The sequence below is a fragment of the Manacus candei genome, unplaced genomic scaffold (genome assembly GCF_025592945.1).
Source record: "Manacus candei isolate 608988 ecotype Guabito, Panama unplaced genomic scaffold, ASM2559294v1 h1tg000048l, whole genome shotgun sequence".
Taxonomy (NCBI): Eukaryota; Metazoa; Chordata; class Aves; order Passeriformes; family Pipridae; genus Manacus; species Manacus candei.
In genome coordinates this window covers 2,448,016-2,468,177 of record NW_026138096.1, presented here as the reverse complement: position 1 = coordinate 2,468,177, position 20,162 = coordinate 2,448,016, and the positions used below count along the sequence as shown (strand labels likewise).

Genomic DNA, 20,162 nt, shown 5'->3' with positions numbered 1-20,162 from the left:
TCAGGTAACCCTTGTTTCACTCTTTGAACATATTTCTACACTTGATTGTAGCAAAAGGACTGTTCCCGCATCCAGAACAGACATTCTACATCATGCAAAAAAAAAAAAAAAAAAAGGAAATCTGGACTGGGGAGGGAGTAGAAATTGCTGAAATCCTGCATGGATTTGTCAAGGTTATTTTTGCATTCTATTAACGTGTGTGCAGGGAAGAGAGATGTGATTACAGAAAGCAGAAACTTGATCTTCAGACTGCAATGTTTGACAAAATCTAAGGAAGTGATGATACACTTAGGGGAACAAAAGGCTGAAATTTGCTCTGCTGCTGCTGCTGTTAAACATTCACTGAAAAATTTTAACAGATAGTGTGGAAAAATGTATTCTTTTTCCCTGAAGTTCATATTGCTAATACCAGGTAAGTTGCTAAAGTTGTTGATCCAGAAATATTAATTCATTATTTGTTCTTTGTCAGAGCAAATTAGGTTTGTGTGCTCCATAGTTTGTACAGTTAATCAGGAGGCGACCCACAAATCGGGAAAGGCTCATTTATGTTAGGCCAGGGGGCATCTTCCATTTCAGCTACAGTTTGCTTATCTACTTATCCAGTAGTTTATTTAGCAATATATAGGCTGAGTTCATTGGTAGGACGTGCAGTACAACTGAGTCCTACAAATTGTTAGCCTTGGCAAGGATGGCTCAGCACTTCACAGAAAGGGATCATTATGACTGGCACAGCAAAATGACTTGAGAGAGGTATGAATAAACATACTGTAATCCAGGTTTGGTTCTGAACTTCTACTGAACATCCAGCTTTAATTTACTGACTGTAAGTCAGGAAAAACAAAAGCTGTTGGAAAGCTGTCCTGTTCACAAAAAGCAAATATGCAAGGGGAGTATATTTTAAATAGCCATATTTGTTATGATGAAATCACCAAGGAGTTGATCACCTTGGAAAACCTGAGTTAAAAGATACAGTTGTTAAAAAAAACCTCCAAACCTAAACCAAACTAAGAAGCATATAAGGCCTGGACTAGATTATTTATTGTTTTCCAGTCTGAGCATAAGGCATTGTTTGGGCCAGTAGTCAGTGAAGGCCCATTTGCCATCTTGATCAGATGAGTGTGAACTTACAAGAAGGCCTCAGTCACTCCAACCAAAGTACAGCACAAACAAGATTCAGGCAGTTTATCTGTGATGTAAAAGGTTCTTTTATCACAAATTCCTCATGGTGGGCATGCACAGCTTCCCTATCTGTCTCCCAAGTGCAAACTTATACTACCTCTAGAGAAAGATAATGTCTGCGTCAGCATTGCACTACTATGGACAGGGAGAATGTGGAAGTGGGAAAAGCAGCCTCCAGCTGATAAAATTGTAATTATAAACTAGAACAATTTCTCAGGGAGGATAAGAGACTGCTTGCACCCCTCAGGGTACACCTATTTCAGATGTAGCACAGAATAGTTTGGTTTCTTTTACAAGCAAGAAGAGGATGCACTAAGAGGGATAATATCACAGTAGGGTATGAATTGCAAAGCTTTGGAAAATGTGTTGGTGAAAAATAACCAAAACACACTCAGTAAGTCCTATTGTCTATGATAGACTGACATGTAATAATTTTTGCTTTTGGGAAAGCAAAATTGCCCAACTTGGTTACTTTTTTTTTGCTATGCTTTGCACTAGAAATAAATATATGTTTCAAAAGACATTTTACTTTATTTTTCTTTTTGATTCAACACTAAACCTCTAGTAACAGAGGATGGAGAACAAGAGTTTTGGATCGCACTCCTATGCCGTAGTTCGTGTGCTGCTATCATTTTTCTACGCAGCTATAGCCAAAAATTTTCTATGGCTGAGCACTCTTGCCTTTCAAAAAAGGAGATGTCCTTGCAGTATAACAGACTTAAGCTAAGGACTTGCCTATGTTTCAAGTTAGATATTTCTGTCACTAGTCTGTACTGCAATGAATGTGCTCCTCTCCCTGGTACTGTAAGTCACACATACACATGCACACAGAAGAAATCCAGCATCAATTAATAAAAACATTAATTAGAGCATCCAACGTGAAGAACATATTTCATATTTCTCTGTCCCCTGGAGCAGAAAAGTTTGTGTATATTAGATCCTCATAAGTGAAATAACTATCTGGTTAAAATAGGTGCACTGGAAATCCATTAAGAACTGAAGGAATTATTTTCTTCTCAAGTAGTTTTATTAAGCTAGATCTATTCTGATGCAAGTGAGAATGTGCAAGTCAATGCTTATACTGTTTATGGAAAATGTCTAACAGCCCTAATATTAAAATACTGTTGAGGGAGATACTGTTGAGGAAGTCAGGTGGGGCATGACTTTAATTTGGCACAGAGTATTACTGTGGTACTGAACTACTTAGCAAAAGTTATTCTCAAATACTGTAGACACCCTGGCTTCCAGAAATACCTATTTTTATAAGTAATCAGTTGACATAGTGGTAAAAGATACACGTCTCCTTTTTTTCCTATATCTGTAGTATCAGTCCTAGAGTGTCTTTAAAAGATGATGAATCAATTTATCTGGATTTCAATATTTCATACAGGTCACAATCTTATCTGTTATACTGAGAGGTTGAAGGATTGAATCTCTATTTTAAGGTGAAGTGTTTTGCTGTGGGTTGTTGTTTTGTGGTGGATTTTCTTCTACAAATTGTCAGAAAAAATTAAAGCTATTTTCCACAGAAATCTATTAACCAGGAGAGGAAGACAGATTTCAGAGTTAATGAATGCTTATATAGAAGCTGAGTACTTGACTAGTACAGGAAATTAGTTGTTTATAAATTTCACAACATTGGTTTATACCAAGATAAATCTATTCCTCCTCCCTCCCCAAGTCAACCCCTTGAGAACACTGCCAAATCTGCTGCAAAGTATCAAGTCCAACTGCTAGGCACTACTCACCACTTATCTGAAGTATTCTTCACTTCCAGTGATGTTCAGTGCAGTGTAGAAGCAGCCTTCTTCAGAGTTGCTACAGCAGCCTTCTTCTCTGAAATAGGACCAGTTAAATCCCTGCATTAAATGGAAAGCCAGCTTTAACTCTTTTATACCTTTTCAGAGGTAATAAATAATTAACAGTAAAAACAAAGAATAGTATGATGCTCCAGCTGGAATTCATGCAATGTGTCTTTCCTACTCAACAGAAAACAAACTGCCTTGTACGGCTGTGATACCATACAAGGGGTCTTTGTTTTGGATGCCACAAACCGTAAAAAAGCTTTGGAACCATTAAATGTTTGAAATGCAAGTGCCTAAGGCGAGGGCTTGCATTCATATAGTTTTTTACCTGACTGCAAGTGACCAGGTGGGGGAACACCCACAGCATTCCATGTGCTGTAAATGGCTTTTAACAGTGATGTGTTGGACCAGTATCGAGCGTGTGAGAAGACTTCTTGTCAGGAATCACCCTTTTACAAGATTTTGAAAGGCTGGGCCGGAACATACTGTATAATAATTAACTCCTCAATAGTTAATAAAAACTTCACAAAAGAGTTTGGCAAAATAAACACCTGAAGAAAAGTACCAAGATCAGTGTTTACAGAGCCATAGTGCTGTCTACTCTTTTATATGGTTCCGAATCATGGGTCGTCTACCGCCACAACCTGCGTCTCCTAGAACGCTTCATCAACGCTGCCTCCGTACAATCCTAAACATCCACTGGTCAGATTATGTGACCAATACATCTGTTCTAGAACAAGCAGCAGTCACAAGTATTGAGGCCATGTTGATGAGAACACAGCTGCGCTGGGCAGGGCACGTCTCCAGGATGAAGGACCAACCACCGCCTCCCTAAGATCCTGCTCTATGGTGAACTTGCCACTGGCTGCCGCAAGAGAGGAGCCCCAAAGAGAAGATACAAGGACTCCCTGAAACAACATCTCAGCCTTGGCCATATTGATCACCATAACTGGTCTACTCTGGCCTCCAATCGGGAGGTCTGGAGACACACTACTTTCAATGCTGCTGATGCTTTTGAGAAAGCACGCAGGTTCACTCTTGAGGAGGAAAGACAACACAGAAAGAATCGTGCCTTGCAGAATATATCACTTAAGGAGTCTTTCTGCTGTGCCTTTTGCAACTGGGTGTGCCTATCTCGTATTGGCCTTTTTAGCCACCAGTGTGCTTGCAACAAACGTGGGTAGTGCCCTTCCCAAATCTTCATTTGTGAAGCCCTGCCATGATGGTGATGATGATGAGTTAATAAAAAAGATTTCTTTGTCTGCTCTTCAGATTTTATGCCATAGAGAGGAAGTCTATAGCAGTGTCAGTTCAAAAACTAAATGAAACATGGGTCAGGACAAGGGTGTAATAGTTCTGACTTTATTTTTACTGTTAGTTCCTTACATCCCAAAGCTAAGCAGAGGTAAGGACACACTGTTGTGAAAAGGTACTCTCTGCTTGGGCTTTTTCCTACTGGTATACATATTGTTTTATTTGAAAATCCAAGGTGTGTTAAATCAGTGTCATTCCTCAAGGACCTTTATAGCTAATTTAGTTGGATTATTTCTAAACTTGCAGATGCTGAGATATTCAAGATGTTTTAGGTAGAGAGGCAGCTATACAGATGTGAGTTGGCTGAAACTGTAGATATTGGCCGGGATTTGAAGTAACTTTTTTCTTTTAGGGAAAGTGGGATTATTGAGCATGTGGTTCTTGGTTTATATTTCAGCTATGATTGTTCTGGTAGCTCCTACGGATCACTTTTGACCCTGTTACATAAACCTTGGTGAGGTTCTCAAAAGATATTACCATCAGATTTACTTCAGCTAAACATAGGCATCCTTCTCAGGTTACAAGATGCTAATCAATGAAAACACCACTTTTAAGGGACAGGAAAGAAGTCTTCTTTAAGATCCTCTAGCATATTTTATCTAAAAGTTTCTTTAGACTTGGAATCCAATATCCTATAATTAATAGGAAAAAAATAAAGTCTTGTATGTTAGCTCTCTGTAACATGGGGGTTATAAGGAAGTAGGAGATTCATTCTCTGGAGTGAGGGAGCAGACAAGTGAGTTTCAAATAAATGTTTTATCTTAGATACAAATAAGAGATGATACCTTCCAGACCTATATACATTTAATTTTCATCTTAATCTACATTTTAACTGAAATATTTGCAACTTTTAAATTAACCCAGTGTTATTAGTAGCATCAGTCATTTGTGGAAAGGACTTGTTGCTTAGTGTGTCCCATGATTAGCACATGGACAGGAAAATAAGCAAGACAAGGATATAAATCTGGCACAGCTACAATATAAAACAAGTTTTACAAGCTTTGGAAAGACATGCATGTTCAAAAACATGAATTCAATGATCACTGAAGATCAGTTCATTCTGTGGCAGAACCAATCCTTTCAGACGAAAAAATGACTAAACAATGAATCAAACTCTTTGATCCAAGTTTTCCCAAGTTTTAGATTCAAGTTTATAAGTTTGGTCTGTGTCATCCTGAGTAAGAATACAAAGAAACCTTTGCAAGGGCAACTTACACAAGACCAAGAAATAACATAAACCGAGAAGTGATTAGTTAGATACTACACATGAAAGAAACTTCAAACAGAACAGAAAAAATAGAGGGAATCTTTACAAGCAAGCCTAAGTTAAAATTTCACCGAGTCAATATTCATATAGGAGTCTATGAAATTTCATGTTCAAGAATAATTTTTTCATTGTTACAAAGTTGGAAACACAAATGACAGAGAAAATGTGATAACCAGAGAGTATACAGTGTCTGTAACTATACACGGAAATGCTCATTCACATGTAAAGATGTAGTCGGTTCGTATGCAGATAGACCCCCTTGGAAATGCAGGCTAAAACTGGTAAACCAAACTGATGCTTAGATTTTGAGCCTAAAATATCTTGATCTAGAAAAGCAGCAGAATACAGTTTAGTTTTAATCCTTATTCCATAGGAAAATTAAGTATATACATATATACTTTGCTAGTGAACATGAGAACATCTAGTTTCTCACTTAGGCAAATCCCCCAAACTGAAATTTGGTGTCTTTTCATGGCCGCACATCCTTGTATCAGTTTCCTGCACTGATAAAACCATAGTTTTGAGAGAAAAGCCAGGACACTGACCATTTTCATTTAGTAGTCTTTTTAGCTTAAAAACCTCCAAGTTCCCAATACTTAGGCATTAGTACAAGGAGATCAAACAGACCTGGGGGGAATAGAATAAGAAAATTGAATATTTTAAAATAGTTTTTGCTGATTATTACATAATAGTCCCTTGAATCAGCGACAGCAGAGTATTTCCCAGCTCTTTTGCAAGAAAAAGTGGTTAATAATTACCCTTTGCCGTGTTGGCCATTAGTGTTGTTTTAATCATTTTCCTCCATGTACACATGCAAGTCTGGTATGTCATCATTTAGGAAAAATCTTATGAGCCATGAATTTAATGTTTTTATTATGCTAGGGTTATTTCCTACATTAAATTCCATGTATATTTAAGCTGGTTAAATCTTTGCAAAATTATTTCCAGTGAAGTCAGCCTAGCATCCACCTACCATTTAGTAAATGTTGAATTAAATATTGACAAGTGAAAGGTTTTATGTTGTAAGGTCATGCCCTGAGGCAAGACCAGAGTTGTTCCTGTGTACATGTTCATTCCAGGTGGTAAAGAAACAACCTTAATGTAATATGTATTATAAAGAAGGGTGATGCCCCAAAATGAAACCATTCTAGGGTGAGAATTTTGGGCTCAATCCTGAAGGCTGAGAACCCAGCATCTACGTTTCTTTTGGTTTAACTTGAATACTTTCAAAATTTCCAAGATAAATACATTTGCAGCTTCTGTTGTTTATTACTAATATTGCAAGCAAGAAAACTTCTTTTCACCAGAGTAGTAAGGACTTCAGCCTTCCCTTCAGGCAGTAGCAAAACCTGCTTCCAGCAGGCAGATACACCCTGACAGATGAATTCTTTATACAATTCTTTCCTAGAGTCTCATTATAGGCATCAAGAACAGGCAGGCAATTTCTAGCAAAACAGTTTTTCCAGCCAGTGGTCTTATTACACTCAGGAATTGTTTACTAATTCTTTTGAAATTTTCAGTGGGAGAACCAGTGACCTTTCTGAAAGATCACTTAAATTGCTAAGCCTCCAGGTGAAGCTCCATGTTCTCACTCATACAAGAATCATCCTCATCAATATAATGACTCCTTCTAGCCTTAGATATCACTCTTGACTTCTGTGGAGGGGGAAGAAACAAAATGCCTTTGCATGCATTGCACTCTCAGCTAGTCTCTAGCTTGCTCAAAAATTGAGTTGCAAGGCTCTGGTCCCCTGGGAGCAGCAAGCACTGCTCTTACCCAGAGTACACACATTCCTTGCAAGGTTGAGTGTGCCTAAAAAGGATGCAGAGCAAGCCCAGAGTAGAAATATACACTCATGTTACTTTCTTGTGAAAGCTGGTCCTAGAAATCAAGCTAGGAAAATAACCTTTGCCAAATTTTGCCCTATCCAAAATGCCCAGATATTTTTAAAAGCCCCAATCCCAGCTTTGCTTCAAGATACCAAAACCTTTTAGCTTGTCTAGCTGTGGTTTTAGGTTTGATGTTTCATTTTTTCTTCATCTAGGGACTAAAAATAATCAGAAATATTTGTGTAACAAATTATTCTCACTGCAGATTCGTGAAACCTGGCAAGCAGCAGCTCATTATTTATCCTCTTGAAGGCTAAGAGATATTATCAAAGTATTCCCCTCTAAAAGTAGGGATAGATAATGTAATATAAGAATTGTCTTTAATGTGTCACTACCTTAATTTGTGTAATTAAAGCTTTATATGTAAATATGGTAAAATTCTGCATGTTGTGAAAATCTGTGTTCTTCTCCCAGTTTGAAGAATTGGAGAATTAAAGAAAAAACTAATGAGATAGATCCTCCCCCCTCTCTCAAGCCTTAGCTGTGATTTCCAGGGACATTTAAATGTCTTTTGTTGTAGTTTTAAAAACAGTACCAAAAAAATGCTTTGTCAAACTCAGTAGGTTTCAATTACGAGTGTAAAGATGCAAAACTCCCTTACATTTCCAAGGGTTATGAAACACTGCAAAGGCTGATTACTAAAGGGCCTGCTTTGCATTTCAAAAGATATTGGGATCAAAGTCTGTTAGTTATCACCATTTTCAGCATTTCTTGGTGTCAGGCCCTGAGCACCGAGTCTGTCCTGGGCTCAGAGCCAGCTGAGAGGGTGGGTGCAGACACTCAGTCCTAAGGAGAGCCTTCTGAGCAGCAGGGACTCTCCTCCACCTTCACTCAGGAGAGCACACTGAGGGCACATTCTCAAGTGTTGTCCTTAGTCCACATAAAACTGATCCAGACCTCTACACTGACCAATAGGCTTGACTTTGTGGCTGAAAGTCAGACCTGCCTTGTCACCATGGACTTGCCTGTTGATGACGGGGTTGTGTCTGACCCTCACTTGATGACTTCAGTTCAAATCTGAACCCCAGACCTGCTCATCACCAGGAGCTTTTCTGCAGATCAGGGCTTCTGGCCAAACATGATCACTGCTACCAGATGATTGGCAGTCAAAAAAAGATACCCAAATACATGTTTCTAACATGCACAAAAGGCACTGCTCTATAGTAAATAAAAATAAATAAATCCCAAAGATTTTATTTTACAAAAACCCAAAGGATTTGGAGGTGCAGGTGACCCACTCCCCACCATGGTGAAACTATCCACCTTAGGAGGAGCAGAGGATGGATAAGCAAAATGCTAGGGAGAGGAGGAGGGTCTGAGCAGCATGTGTGTAACTCTGCTGACTGCACTGTTGTCCTCTCTTTCTCTGTAGATCTGGACTAATAACAAGAGTATTAAAATTCCAGTTATAGAAACAGACTCACAGTTAACAGTAAATTCTTAGTAGATCTAAGGTGTGCTTCGTCTTTGACACTAAACAGTATTTTGAGCAGTGTTTCCGCTCCATGTTTTTTTTTACTCTGGAAACTGAAGTAATTTGAACTGTGATCTCCAGAAAGGGAGGTAGAAGACACTGCAAGAGTTTAGTACAGTACCTTTATTTGTCAAAAGCAAGACTCTCTCAGCTGATTAGCACGAGTAACAGCAAAAGGAATTCTCCATAAAAGGTTGTCTTTGTTTCAGTTGCAGTCAAATTGTAAAATAATTTTTCTCCAGTAAACTTCATTGTCAATCTTTGTTTAGGATGGTAAGTAATAGTTTTTAACCACCTAATTATATAGGTGGTCTAATGATTCATAGAAATGATTATGTAAGCAAAACAGCATAAGACATTAGAAATGAAGTTAATTTCACTGTGATTTCAAGTGAATAATGTATCTTTTTGCTCATTTTGTGGAATAAAAGGGCATTGATAGAAATCCATCATTTTGAATCCAGACTTTTCTTAGAGAAAGAATAGAAGCAGGGCAGTAGTCAGCACTGGTGAGGCCACACCTTGAATCCTGTGTTCATTTCTGGGCCCCCCACTTCAAGAAAGACATGGAGGTGCTAAAGCATGTCCAGAGAAGAGCAGCAAAGCTCGTGAAGGGGTTGGAGCTCCTCTTTTGAGGAGCTGCTAAGGAAGCTGGGTTTGTTTAGCCTGGAGAAAAGGAGGCTCAGGTAGGATCTCTACAACCACCTGAAAGGAGGTTGTAGTGAGGTGGGCATAAGTCTCTTCTCACAGGTAACAAGTGACAAGACAAGAGGAAATGGCCTCAAGTTGCACAGAGGGAGGTTTAGATTGTATATTAGGAAAAAATTCTTCACTGGAAGGGTTTTCAAGCACTGGAAGAGGCTGCCCAGGGAAGTGGTGGAGTTATCATCCCTGGAGATATTTAAAAGATGTGTAGATGCAGCACTTAGGGACATGGTTTAGGATTGGACTTGGCAGTACTGGGTTAATGGTTGGACTCAATGATCCTAAAAGTCTTTTCCAACCTAAATGATTCTATGATTCTATGATTCTCTGATAGCCTACCCTGTTACTACACAAGCTTCCAGAGAGATGCATGCCCAGTTTCTCAGGTAACAAAATCACCAAGTTATTTAACACTCCATGATAACCTAATACCCTCTGTTTGGGTTGCTACTGACAGCTTCTGTATTCAACCTTTTATGCTTTGTTCATACTCAAGCCTCTCCCATTGTAGCAACCTTTTGGTCTTTTCAGTCTTAAGTACTGGCTTTAAAGTTCAATCTGAGTTGGCCTCTGCCCACTCTCACCGTTAAGAGTTTGAATATCGAGCAAACTATTGTAATTTCATGGTGTAAACTAGTATATGAAAGCACGACATGATAAAAGTCATGTCACTAACAGTGAGTTTGTCCCTAGTTTTATTGCTAATTACAACAGGATGTGATAGTGACCGGATTATATCCAAGTGCATGACTCATGCCATGTATGTTTAAAAATCCCATAACGACTCTAGGCTATTGCATTCCACTTTGCTGTTCATTTAAGGGGCATTACCTCCATGTTAAGCTTTATGTCGTTAATTAATAAAACATTAACCTGAGAACAGAAACGGGAGTCTATAGGTAGTACACACTAAGCCACTGGAAGATTGTTCAAAGTCATCATTTTATTCCCCAAGCAATTATTGAAATAATTTGCAATTGCATGGCAGACTTTTTGCATAGATCCACTCATCTTCCATTTATGGTTGTAATGAAAATCAAGGTTTTAAGTACTTTGTGTGACTCGGTCTGTGAAAGGTAATTCAGTGTTCCAGACAAATATAGGATGCAAGAACATGCTGTCTAAGCACACAAGCAAGTTATACAAGTGCTAAAATACACTGTTAAAGAGGATCTTGGACATATGGCTGAATTTAGTTACTTCTGTGTAAAATTAATTGCATTAAATGATAAAGCAATGCACAATACCACCATTATCTGGAGATTGTGTTGCTCAATCTATAATTTAGTTATTTTGAAAAGGAAGGCAGATGGGAGGAAAAACTTTACATAACTTTAATAACTTTACATAACTTTACTTAAAATCTAGAACTGATTGCAGAGAGCTGTAGAAAGTAATTTTGTGCTTTATGCGACAGATATGATTAATGGTTCATACATGCATATTAATGTAGAAAAAACCTTAAGGTGTGTACACTAACAGACTCACAGGTATCTATTTTTCTGAAACACTGTGGACATTTCTAGAAAGCTGACAGTTGCATTCTCTGGGGCAGACAAAACAAGCAAAGCATTAAAATTAATCTTAATAAAAGAGTCCTTACCTTGGTACTGTTCCAACCACAGCCAGCAATCCATTCTGTAATGGACCTTTCCTCTCACAACAGATGCAGATAAGGACAGAAATTATTAATGCTACTGTTGAGACTAAGTATACCAAGGACTCCTTACCTTAGGAAGGAGATGTGCCCTTTCCCTTGAATTGTACTTTCCTTGTAGAACCTTTGTAAGGTACAGATAACTACACAGTCTCACTTCAATAAAATTTGTCAGAGCTATATTTGGTCCAGCCCCATAGTCACATCTTATCAGAGAATCACAGAATATGCTGAGTTGGAAGAGACCCGCAGGGATCGTCAAGTCCAACCCTTAGCCCTGCACAGGACCATCCCCAAGAGTCATATCATGTGGCTGAAAGTATCATCCAAAGCCTTTGTGAACTCTGTCAGGTTTGGTACTGTGACCACTTCCCTGGGGATCCTGTTCTAACACCCAACCACCCTCTGGATGAAGAACCTTTTTCTGACATCTAACCTAAACTTCCCCTGACACAACTTCAGGCCATTCCCTGGGGTCCTGTCAGTGGTCACCACAGAGAAGAGATCAGTGCCTGCCCCTTTTCTTCCCCTCACAAGGAAGTTGTAGACTGCTCTCCTTCAGTGTCCTCTTCTCTAGGCTGAACAGATCGAGTTCCCTCAGCTGCTCCTCGTACGGCTTCACCTCGAGGTCCTTCACAGTCTTCATTGCTTAATATCTTTCTTATAGTGCTGTAACCAAAAGTGCAACATAACCAAAGCTCCCGCTCTGCTCTGCAGTGGTGCAGCCTCACCTTGAATATTGTGGCAGTTTTGGTTACTGCAATATAAGACAGATATTCAGCTGTTAGAGAGTGTCCAGAGGAGGGCAACGAGGATGGTGAAGGGCCTTGAGGGGAAGCCGTATGAGGACTGACTGAGGTCACAATGGCTAATAGTGGTTATTCAAGGATGTAGTGAGAGACAAAGCAAGTTTAACTGGTCAGATTCTTGCTATTGGTTTCTTAGCAACTTCCTAACTTACAGTATGTATTTGGATCCACTTTCCAATCTCCTGTGTCCTTTCTCCAATTTATTTATATTTTTTTGTTCCAACATCCTGTGGTAATGAGTTCAACAGGATCCATACATCAGGTTGTCGATTTTAATTGCTTTTCTGATGACTTGTCTGGAATCTCCTTAATTCTTGTGTTATGAAACTTATCAGCCATACCCTTCAAGTGAAGTAGTGGTGGTTTACATGCTCATTTGTACATTAACTGCTTGGTTCCCTGGGCACACTCCTGTTGTGCTACATTAGGCAATTATGCCTCACAGGTTGTATCTATCTTAGTCACCAAAATAGTTCTCATTTTCCTAAACTTGACAAGATATCCAAGACTACTCTGCCTCACAAGCCAGAACATGTCTTGGTTTACTGAAATTCAAACAAAATCACCACTGTTGTTGTACCACAATCTTCCCAATGTGTCCAAGGAATCTCCCCTCATCCAATGCTTTAACAGGCAACCTCATCCTTAGGTTTCTCCCTCACCAGTAGTGACTTGGTGTGTTTATTTTAAAGAGGAATTGGTCTGGACAGGAAATATCTGTTTTGGTAAAATTCTCTACTTTTTTTTTTTTTTTTTTCCCTGAGCTGCTGCAGTAGTGCCAGGAACTGGTGCAAGATATCCCTCAGAGCAGAGACAAAACTGAACTGGAGCTAGATGCTGTAGGACAGGGAGAAGCAGGACCAGCAAAGGGAAGTTATCAACAAAATAGAGCACTACAGCCTACAGAGACAGCCTATTGCTTGTGGAGTCCTACAGTGTAAATACCCTTTTAAAGAAAGAGGCTCAGAGTGGGAAGTGAAGAGCAGAGGTAGTTAATCAACACTTGAAAAAAAAGCTGGACTACTATCAAACTACTCTGAGTTATTAGTTTGCCTTTGGGCCAATATTTAATAATTTTTTCTGTACATTTTTCATCCTCTCAAGCTTCCTGCTATAAAATTCTTTGTTTGGTCGTTTACTTCCATTTTAGAAAAGGTTTAATTAAAACTCTCTCCCCTTCACTCACATCTCATTCGATGATAGCTTATGCTGTTTCTACTTCAGTTGTGATACAATAGAACTGTAGAGCTGGAGGAGAGAGGACCGGCATTTTCTGGCTATCCCTAAAGTCCTGGAAAAGGATATATTGTAGTTATGTAAAAGAAGAGAGATTCTTGTACTTGCTGGTTTTTGTGGTTGAGGAATACAACCCATCAATGTTAAATATCACAAGTGTCTGGCATGCCTGCTCCTTTTTTACCTTCCTGTCCAAGCCCTTTCTGAGAGGAGACTGTGTGCATTGGGCTTTCAAAGTGGTTTTTGTTCACTGACATTGCACAGCAAAGGTTTATGCACATCATAAGTGTCAGGTATGCTCCAGAGCCCCACAGACTGCTGCAATCCCATTGCTCACAAATCTCACTGTTGAGGGGCACAGGGAAAATCATTCTATTGGCAAACTTATTAGCCTTTCTCCTTTCATTTATATTATAAATGAAAAATAGAGTGGATTCTCAATTAGTCTCGCTATGTCTGGTCTGAAAGTAAGAGCTCAGCCAACTCTAGCAGTAGAAACAGACATGTCCTATAGAAACTTCTGAGAGCTTTTAGCAATATGTATATTAAAATATTTTTCTGGTCTTATGCACATTTGCTCTTCTTCTTCTGCCTACTTTCCTGACAGTTAAATTGTGGACGTAAAACTCTCCAGTCTGATATACAACAATGAGGTCTGCTCAATTGATAGTTAAATCTAAAACTGCTCATTGATGTTCCATAGCACATCATGTATCAATTAGTGAGATGAAGACAACATATTAATTGTGTCCCTGAAAGAATCTTCTGCATGACATTTAAACTTCAGACTAAACAGTGTAAATAGTGTAACATGGTGTTCTGCAGAAACACTGAGAGCAAATATCCACCCTGCAGTTTAATAACCGATTATCAACAAATGGTATGACATTTAAATAGAACCATTACTGTTTTATCAGCTGCACAAAACAAGCTGATAATCTTCAAGTAAACATGATAATAATGCCACCAAATTCAGTTTTTCCAACTTTGTACTCAAGATCTTAACAGACGTAGAGAGAAGAGCCAGCACAGAAGAGGGAAACACCATGAATTTGTCTAAACTGAAACTCATGATAGTGTTAGTTAGTACAGGCCCTGTTTGCTATTTCCCCTTCTTCCCTAGCAGGGAACAAATCAATTCACATGCAGATAATAAAAGCTGGAAACCGGCCTGATTGTTTCATTAGACTGCAAAAGCATAACCCAGGGAAGCAGGAATGGTAAAAAACTAACTTGTGTAATTACTGTTGCAAAAGAGGTGTGCAGCTTCTAGCCAGCCTGTAAGAAGCAGCTATGTGGTGTGCCAGAATAAGATAGGCAAACTTTTAGTGTAGCCACTCTCACCTTTGTGAATTCTTAGTGTCTCAAAGGAAGGAAAAAGATGATATACCGTAGTAACTTTTCTCTCTGCAGTACCTGCCACCACAGCTGCTTTGGGTGGACACATAAGCTGTACATCACAGATATATATGCTATTTTCATGGAATACCCTGAATATATCTAACTCCTTGAAATAGTTGAATGCTGTTGTCAGCTCTAGTTTTGATATGCCCTCAACAGTCCTCAAGGCAGCAAGGTAGGGTAAATGCTATATTCTGCAGATCTAAGAGACTTTGCACTTCTCTCAAAAGAGAAATTTGGAAAATTTTGGTGATCTCCATTCATTCTCCTGTGGTGGTTCTTTTATTACTATGATTTTTCTCTTCAACCCCTCGCATGATTTGGTAAAAGCATGAAATTCATTCCTGAAGCTCCTTAAGCTGCTGTCCCCACCTTGCTTTTCCCCATATTTCTGCAAGACCAGAACACTATGTTATCTGAGGCTCAGTTCTGCCCCATGGCCTCCACATCCTTATGGCTTGATTTGTCTCTTGATCATTTTGATTAATATTTGTTTCCATCCAGGTGCAAAGTACTGCTGCAGCACCCTGCTGTCTGTAGTTATCCCAGCTTCAATTTTTCTTGAAACCCTAACTTTAACTCTTCAACTCCTTTCTCTAAGTAATTTAGACCTAATTCACAATGGAACTAGTGTATAATGTGCTGTTCCTCACTTATGTATGGGGATATTACCTTATGCCCACTCTTCATCCCAAAATCCACAACAGGAGATATAATAGCCAGACTGTTTACCACACAGGACCCCTACAGCTTCCAGACCTCATTAAGTGACTTTTGTCCTGATCTACATCGGTTGATTAAAGTCTAGTATTCTTTGTGGGATAGGATACACCAGGGACAAGATAATTTCTTAAATGAGAGGTTAAATTGCAGCACCTTTACATATACATCTTTGCTCTGACTCATGCTTGTACACATAGCTCCACAGAAGCCACAGCCCTCTCTGGCCAAATCAAGACTTGTTTGTGTCTTGTTTATCAATCTCTGACTGACCACAGATTTTCAATATAGCAGATTACATGTGATGTTAATCCTTGGATCCACACTTCTGTTGTGGTAAGCTGTATGTGAAAATGCATATGGAGAAGACTCCAACTGCATTTGGACACTGACCAACCAAACCTATTCTAATTCACTGTTGCCTCTAATCTGAAGTGATTTGAACTACTGATACAAATTGTTGTTCTACCCAAGATGCCAAGGAAATACTTGGAGACCAAAGTGAGGGAGCTTGTAGATATGAGCAATGAAAGGGATAATGTGACAACTTCAAGTGACTGTGGAGACTGAGAAGAAGACCTCACAACTTTTGACCAATGTGGCTTAACTTCTTTTTTCAAAAGGCCAAGGAGGGAGGAATCTGGCTGTGACTTTCTTTCAAGTTACTCTCTTCTCTACAGCATGTTCTTTCATGTTTGCAGGGATTACCTTAAAATACTGACAGTTCAGCAGACAAAATATTTTTTTAAATACAGTTGCTCTTCTTCAAGGTTAGTGTTAGGTGTTTTTCCATTAAACGAAATTACTTGCTTTCTGTAGCTGCGTAGAATGATTTCAACCCTGTTGCCCAAGTTTAATAGTTGATACCACTCTCTTCAGAGTTTCCTGGCTCTGTGTTATGATCTTGTTCTATTTGCTTCACTTACTCAAGACCTCCAATAGGTTATTTTTTAATCCTTTTTAAAAACAGCTTGCAATCCAAAAAAAATTTTACAGGAATAACTTCCTATTATACAATCTGAAGGGTTTTTTTCAGCTGGTAATCCAGATATCTTCTAATTTTACCTAATTTTTCTTACTTTTAAACTTAAAGTAAAAGTATATTTGCTGTATGACCATAAGAAAAAAAAAAGAAAATAATAATTAAAAAAACCCCAAACCAAAACAAAAAACCTTGCCAATTTGTAAATCAAGAAGCAGTAACAAAATAATGGAACAGTAATAAACATTTCTTCTCCAAACTCTGTGGTGCACCACAAAATCATTTCACAATTAGAGCAACCTGATTTGACAACTCCCTTGCTAAACAAATTTTTACTATTTTTCCTTCTACCCATTGTCTGTGATGTTTGTTCATAAAATTTTTTCCTAGTAAAAGTCTAGTAAGAGCCAAAATCTTCATTCCCCTTCCACTATAACACCCTGTTTAGGAATGAGGAACAATTCCTGTCTGCTAAGCCAAAGCCATGAAAGAGCTGTGTCTGTTGGTATGACTCCTCTGTTTCAGTGCAGTGGGGAAGAGAAAGATAACCCCTTGCTTCATTACTTGTTCATTTTTTTCTTTCTCCTTCATGGACTAGTTTTGTCTGACTTGAAAGCCAGAAGACATTAACTCTCTTTAAGCAGTTTGAGTTACAGCCTAGCAGCAGAAATAAGGAGTTCATTTCTATTTCTTATCAGCCACTGTTTTGAATATGAAGGAGGACTAAAGATTAATCTTCAGTGATTTGCTGTACCTATACAGAAATTATAGAACCTATAATTTGACTTTTTGTTGTTATAACATGAGACTCACTGGGAAACATACATCCCTGAGGTACAGAGAGATAACTAGGGGTTAAGGATCTAGCATTGGATAGGGGAGACTACCCCATATTTCAGCATAGTGGTGTTTAGAAAGTTTTGGTTTTGGAAAACAAAACCCACAAGAACAACACCCCCCCCACCCACCCCCTCACCCGATCATGAGAATTGAGAAGCAATTTTTTTCCATCCTTTTGTTTTCTCCATACAGCCACCTTCTTTCTGCTCTTCTTCCCCTGCCCTTTCAGCACTACGACTAAGCAATACAGAGCAAATCTCATTTTCAGGTTGAGGAACAAAACTCCTCCTCATTGTGAGGAGTAAAAGAAGGGAAAAATGAGGAATATGAGGTTGACAAGGCTAGAACAGAGGCTGATAGGTAGAGAATCAAACCTGTCTGGACTAGGAGCCTGGTAGGTATCAGGTCTTGTTGCTTAAGGAGCAAGTTGCTTAAAGGCAAGTTGCATGCAGCCCCTGGCATCAGCTGGCTCTCCAGTTCTCTGACACTGATACTGAACAAGTCAGGACAACCATTGCAGATATTTGAGACTAAAGGAAACATTTGGACTGTATACACATTTTGACTCATCCTATTGTATTACTGTTAAATAGTCTACCAGTACGAGAGGGAAGTACTTCCTGTCAAACTATGGTTCTTGACCTGCCCAACTTCCAGCTTTGCAGCCTTAGAATTTTGAACTCTATGACTTAGTGCAAGTGGATTTGTTAGCTCTTCCAAATAAGTCGTTTTGGGGATTTAGCAATAATGTGGTACTCCAAAACACTGGGGACAACTGTCAAGATAATTTCTGAACAAACCCATAGAAACAAAATTCAAAGCAAGCAGGTAAGCAAATATACAGACTCTACCTCTGGTATTGCCAGTTGTTGCCTCCTGCCTCTGAGGATAGATGACACAAAAAAAGTGCTTACAGGAGGAAAGTATTTTATAGGTGTTGGGTACTGCTCCTCTTAAAAATCTCTAAGATTTACTCCAAATCAGTTAACACCAAATGTTATTAAAAGGAGAGGGGTTTGTTTTTCTGATATGCTTGGCAGATTTGAAGCAGTCTGTGATCTTTGCTTGCCTTTCACACTGTGTGTCTAAGCAGAGAGTGCTTTCTGTGGTTTGTTTTCTTCTACCTTAGGACTCAAAAAGATAATGGATAAAAAGAGATACAATATCACAACCTCAGCTTAAACCTGCAGTACTTGTTAGTGTTTTTCATGAAAATATCTTAAACCTTTACCCCCTGAATTATCTCACCATAAGTAACATAGGTAAGACAGAATTAGACCCCTTGACCAAGTAAGGAGTATCTTAATGTATTTTATTAAGAAGGATATGGTGCAAAGATTTCCCAGCCCTACTTTCCTACCTTCCAGTTTAGAAAACATCCTTCACAGTTTTAAAAATTTATTTAGACCTAAACTAGGTCCCACAAGACCAAGAGAAGAGATTCCTATTAACTTATATAAATACTTGATCATCCCTCTTAAATACAAACAAGCAAGGATACAAGTCCTCATCTATCTGTTGCAAGTTTCCTCATACATTACTACACATTGTAAGAAGCCACCATACCTTTTCTTTAAATCTTACAATCATAAGATTATTTCCTTGTATATTGGTTAGAATACTTATGTCAGACCCCAAGTTTACAACTCAAAATTTTTGCCAAGGAGCTGAAGCTCCCCATGACTTTTTGTTTCCTTTCTATAATGAGTATTTTACTGTGCTTGAAGACAGAAGCAATTTGCAATAAATCCACCTGCCAAGTTAGCATATGATTAATATATACTTACAGCAATTAAAGAAAGCATTACTGAATTTTTTTTGCCTCCAAAGAATGCCACAGTTACAGAAAAATACCTTCAGAAGATAAAAGCTGTTGCATTACAGGTACAGACTCCTCTCAATCAGAACACTCCCCATAAAAACAAACCTTTTGTGGATCAGTAAAGAGATGAGTTGTTGCTGGGCATCCTCTGCTGTGCTGGCCCTCAAGAGAAAGAATGAGAAAGTGAAAAGCTTCTTCCTTCCTTCTCAGTCAGTAGAAAGGGCTCTGGACAGTTTTAGTAAAGACAGCCAGCCCCTATGTCCTCAGGTTGAATTTCAGTCAGTGCATGGCTGACGGAGGGGAGGGCGAGGCGTGGCTGCTGTCCCAGTGGGCTAGAAACTGCTGAGGTCTCAGTCTGTCTGTCTTATGCACAGTAACCAAATACATCATAAAACACACCTCCCTGTTCCCCAAGAAAACTCTTCCTATGTCCTGCACATTTGCTTCCTGCATTGGAGTGGTAATTACTTAGCCTTAAATTTCTCAGGAGGAAAGACACTGAATAACATGTAAGGAACAAAGTCAGCTAATGAGTGAAGAAGTGTACAACAGATAAGCTAAACTGTTGGTTTAATATTGTGCAATTAATTGTACTAGAATAAAGTTGAAAGAGGAAAGATCAGTGAGGTAAGTCTTCAGAGAAAGCATGCATTTATTTGCTTTATTTGATAGGTTTTTGTGTCAGGCAATCTGTTTTACTGCAAGAAAAGCTTCAAAAAGACAATAACACCTGTCTCAGAAGGTCTTTGGGCTAAGAAAATAAAAGACAGTTTCTTAAATTAGACACTAATACTCTAATAAGGAATTACTAATAATTTAAATATCCAGTTCTTTACTTGCTGTTTTTCATTTGATCTTACCTTATGTAGCATTCTGAAGAACAGATAAGCTGACTAGTTAAGGAATAGGCACATCTAAGAAATCCTGTGTTTTACAGCTTCAGTCACATGGATGAGAAGAAATTAAGTAAATTTGAAGCTGACTCCAGTGTCTAGTTGTTTCTTTCAGAACTCTTTTCAAATCAGTGTCTTTTCCTGCCTCAACTTTACTGGAACCCAGCT

At 38.7% G+C, this 20,162-nt stretch overlaps 1 protein-coding gene across 7 annotated transcripts in view; it reads right to left on the bottom strand.

Annotated features, from left to right (window-relative positions):
- Nucleotides 1-19,572, bottom strand: part of SLC2A9 (solute carrier family 2 member 9) — a 107,504-nt gene extending 87,932 nt beyond the window's left edge. For 2 of the 7 annotated variants that reach the window (XM_051798449.1, XM_051798454.1), the window contains exons 1-2: nt 19,207-19,572; nt 2,928-3,038 (exon numbers count right to left, since the gene is read on the bottom strand). The gene's annotated coding sequence lies outside the window, so the exon portion shown is untranslated. Of the gene's footprint in view, nt 1-2,927; nt 3,039-3,312; nt 4,033-11,237; nt 11,804-19,133; nt 19,153-19,206 lie in introns of those variants that run through there. The other 5 variants (XM_051798452.1, XM_051798455.1, XM_051798451.1 and 2 more) reach the window with 4 other exon arrangements.
- Nucleotides 19,573-20,162: the final 590 nt, after the last annotated feature.